The sequence below is a fragment of the Coptis chinensis genome, chromosome 4 (assembly GCF_015680905.1).
Source record: "Coptis chinensis isolate HL-2020 chromosome 4, ASM1568090v1, whole genome shotgun sequence".
NCBI classification, from domain to species: Eukaryota; Viridiplantae; Streptophyta; class Magnoliopsida; order Ranunculales; family Ranunculaceae; genus Coptis; species Coptis chinensis.
The window spans coordinates 104685001-104689686 of record NC_141459.1 but is presented as its reverse complement, the minus strand read 5'-3'; the positions used below and the strand labels follow the sequence as shown (position 1 = coordinate 104689686).

General features: G+C 38.0%; 1 long non-coding RNA gene across 1 annotated transcript; it reads right to left on the bottom strand.

Moving 5' to 3' along the window:
• Positions 1-1343: 1343 nt before the first annotated feature.
• LOC147506546 (uncharacterized) lies at positions 1344-1818 on the bottom strand. Its single transcript, XR_015193808.1, has 2 exons — positions 1686-1818; positions 1344-1592 (listed from the first exon to the last, which is right to left on the bottom strand). It is a non-coding gene; the product is annotated as an uncharacterized LOC147506546 (long non-coding RNA).
• Between the last annotated feature and the right edge of the window lie 2868 nt (positions 1819-4686).

Below are 4686 nucleotides of genomic sequence, written 5' to 3'. Positions count from 1 at the left end.
GGGGGAGCCGTCGATGGATTTATGTCTAATCCGGCAAGCAACATTGGGGAAGCCGTGAAGTGGATATTGAGATATCCGAGAGGTACCAGAGAGAAATGCCTATGTTATGGAAGGGTGTTGTGAACCGCAGGGTATGTGGATGCCGATTTTGGGGAGAAGTAGATCGCAAAAAAGAAGCACTACTGGTTATGTCTTTACAAAGGTAGGTGCTACTCTGCGATGAAGTTAGATTTCTCGATTCTGAGAAGATTGTTGCTTTGTCTACCACGTAAGCGAGTATGTGGCGATTCTGAGGTAAGCAAAGAGATGATCCGTTCACGGGGATTGATGGAAGAGCTTGGGATGAAGCAAAGAGAAGTGTGTTACACAATGACGGTCAGTGCTATACATCTTGCTAAGAATTCCACCTTTCATTCTAGGACCAAGCACATTGGTCTCCCGGTATCATTTTATCCGATCCGTTAGAGGATGAGGTTTTGGCACTTGAGAAGATCCGAGGGAGTGAGAATCCGGCGGATATGTTGACCAAGACCGTGCTCATCGAGAAGTTGAAGTTGTGTTCAACCCGGTGGGTCTTCTTGCTTGAAAGACCATGATGGATGAGCCTAGTGTTTCTTTAGTAAATTGGACTTGGATGGAGTTGTTACAATTGAGATGTGATGTGCATGTAGAATCTCGAAGGTTCCAAGTGGGAGATTGTTGGTCGTGGAACCGTCCCGAAAGTATGAAGCTCGGTGATCTCACCCAAAGCAAGCTTTAGAGTTTTGAAACTTTTCGAATTTCGACGATTTGTCGATATTTCCGCCCCAAATCTTTTCTCCCTTTTTTTTCTATGTACACTCATATAAAGGAAATAGATTAGGGTTTTGAGACAACTTTTGAGAGATTCATTTCTTGGGGAGGAGCTCTATTGAAATTTAGGGTTTGAGTGATGCCTCTTGTTCTTGATTCTTGATATCTCTTGTAAACTCTCCAATCTTTGCTATAAAGGAAACTTGGCTCTTGTGTGGATGTAGGTAACATTTACCAAACCACCTAAATCTTTGTGTCTCTTTCGTATTTACTTCCTTATTTATTGTTTGTTTCCTATGGGTGATGATAAATTAGTGGCTTTGCTTGTTTGAGTTTGTTGTGATAACTACCAAAGTCTTGGGTGGGTGATTTCCTTGGTGTGAGCTCCAAGTTGAAATCATTTGAGATAGAAAATAACTAGATTGAGGTGTGATTTTCTAGTGAAATCTCCCAACATATCCGATGTATGGAAAGAAGCACAATTAGGTATCATGAAGAAACAAAAACAAATGAAGTAGGCACATTTCTTCACATCAACAATATATGCATGGTTTCAGTTTAAACTTCAAATTTCATATACGTCACATATCCATGATCAAACAATAAGGGGCTAATGATGATAAAATCAATGTACAATCAGTAGATAATAACAAAAAAAAAACATTTAAGTATGAGTTCTTATGAGTAAACTCGTGAGTTGCGCAAGATGTTTCAAAACAAAATACCCTCCTCACCCCCATGATCTTCATTTTAATCTACCTCGGAGATGTAGGAATGGATCGAGTGTACACTTGGCAATTCTGAAGAAATTTAAAAACAAAACTTATTATTCAATAAAATCGAAAAGAAAAAAGATACACAATAATACGATAATGGTTCAAATCATGCTGCACCTCCGAGTTGGTATGCTTTTACCGCCAGAGATGTTGCAGTTAAAATCACAGTAACTTCCATTAGTTGAACCTGCAATTATTTGTTTTTTAGCTTCTTCCTCACCGTAAAACAAAGAGCATCTAATCGTGATTAACAAACTGTCATACTATAGATCAATATTGTGATTATTTCCATTTTCTTGAAATGATAAATGAAACCAAAGCAAATGATTATTAATCAGAAAGTACCAGTCGAAATTATTTAAAATAATATTTCTAGCATAATTGGACTGGAAGCAGACAATAAGGTACAATATAGTACTCTGTGCCTCAAGTATCACCTGAGCTACATCAAGGTCAGAAAGTCCCGTTCAAATGGGGCCACTCATGTGACATGTCCTTCTCTTCTAGAAGTAAACAGGCATGCGAGGGAAACGAGTCTAGCTTTCCAGGTATCGGCAGTAATTAACTAACCTTCCCAAGGAAAAAGATGCAGACGAACTTTTAATCTTATCAATATTGGAGCGAAAACGCTGGTTGAGTTTACAATTCAAGCCCCATCACCATGTTAGAATTCGGGCGCCATTTACGATGGTCTCCTTACTTGATATATGTTTGTATTGATTGTTACGTTTGACTCAACAAGGGCAAATGTGGGAAGAAAAAATTGGCAGGAAAATACACCGTTTTGTTTTCTTATACCAAACCATACAACCTCGACTATAAACTTTTTGTTCTAGTAAGTCCCGTGTTTGCATTATTGACGCCTTAATTTCTTATCCCCAAAGTGTAAATTTAACGATTAAAACAAAGAAAATGAGGAAGAGTAATTACTAACTAAACTTCTTGTGTTGGGTTTTAGTTTTTTAAAACTCGTAAATTGGTCCTTTATTTTTCATTCATTCCTCAATTACAGCCAAGTCTGGTGTGATGTAGGTACGTAAAGACACCAGTCAGAGTAAAATAACTACCGAGGATTTCTCAAAAATTAATCCATGAATTTGTACACTATTCAACCTAGAAATATGTAAAAGAAAAGGCATAGAGAGTCGGGCGGATGCGTGGAGGTTACATAAGATTAGGGGCCATTTGATTTTGTCTCTTATAAGACTTTGAGGTCTTAGAGTATAACACCCCGTCTTTTATTTGCATTTTCCTATAATAATATTAATAGTAATAATAATAATAATAATGTAAATAGAAAACAGAAATAGGATATCCAGTAGTTTTGGAAAAAAAAAAGCCCGTAAGTAAGTAGATAGGTTTAAAACCCTGGTTTTTCGGAGAGGTTTGAAAAAAAAAACTAGAAAATAAGGGTTTCACGTAGAGTTTGGGGGAGAAAAAAAAAAAGGTGAGAGTTTTCTTCGGAAAAAAGGGGTTTGAACAAGAAAGATCGCCGTCGACTTCAATCTTTGGAGGTTTTCGATTTGGGAGCCGTTCGGGGAACATTCGGTTTTAAAAATTGAGTAGTCATACTATATTATATTTTTTATTGGTTTCGATTTAAACATACCAAGAATGCCGCTTTTTTCTCAAATTTCAATTTTTGTCAACTCAGTAAATGGTTAGCCACCATTTTGAACCCTGATCGATAGATCAAATAGGGACGACTTTTTGGCATTTAAACCGCCAAGTCCGGACACCGTGGCTAATGGTGTCGCCATCGCCAATGACACAAACCGTTCCTTTTTTTTTGTATGGTTTTTATTTGTTTTGTGGAATTGTTAATTTGTTAACTTGAATGTTATTGATGATGTTTGGACTGGGCGTGGTGAAGTAGAGGTGGTTGTTTCAGATGAGGGGAAGTGTTGTGAAGCTTGAACAGCCATTAATGGCGTTCAAGCAAGAACATAACCGTTTTGTGTATGTTGTTGCTTAACTGTTGTCGGGTTTGATTGTTTTGTTGTGAGGTTATGTTGTTGGGTTGAGGGGGATTGTTGGTGAGGATTGGGTGTTGGAAATTTGACAATTGAAGCTTGAAAAAAAAAACCTTTAATGGCGTCGGTCGAATTTCTTGATATACGTAATGGTGAATTGTTGATATGGGTAGTTAGGGTTTTTCTCCCTGAACCAAACTGCTGGGTTGGTTTTAATTATAGGTGGCCGGTGGTGGCTGTGTGGTGGTCGGTGGTGGTTGGTTGAAATTGGAGAGGAAGGAGATGAACAGTAGCCAAAAAACGATTTTGGGCTTGGGCCAAAATCGTGGGCTAATATCTTTTTATTTTGAATTTTTAAAATTTGACTTTTAGATTAGACTATGGGCCTTAGGATTTGGGCTTTTGGGTTTTTGGAGTTTAGGCCGGGTTGACCAGAGTTGACTGTTGACTTTGACCAGAGTTGACTGTTGACTTTGACCAGGGTTGACTTTGACCAGTTGACCCGAAAATTAGACTTTTTCCTAAAATTATGATTCGGTTTATTAGGATAAGTCTAGGACTATTAGCCTGTTTGACTTAGGCTAGGACCTTTATAAATATACTTGCAGATGCGTGTATTTCTTGCTTTGTGATTTGATCTTTCATGCGATACCCCACGTTATGACTCTTATACATTCATGAAATTAATAACGCGTACACCAAAAAAAAAATTAATTGAATCAAGATATTCCTACGTTCTCTGAAATAATCTATGCAATAAAGTACAATAATGCGTAAACAAAACTTACCGCACCCTTTTAGAACTCTCCACGCCTCAAGTTTTGGAATCGAGTTTTATGACTGATTATGTCATATGTTAGGTGGGCATTTATTGAATGTGCCATAAATGGCCCGTTAGTGTTATATAAGGGTATTCATTGAATGTGCCATGAATGACCAGATTGTAGTGGACTACCATAAAGAGGAACTAAGGTATTCGCCTTGCGGGTTAGTTGTATTCCTTGAGTGTACGGGAATGTAGGATTGGGTATTCCTTGAATGTGGCAGAATGACCCCAGGGCATTCATTGAATGTGCCATGAATGGCCCGTTAGTGATATGATAGGTATTCCTTGAATGTGGCGGGAATGACCTAAGGTATTCATT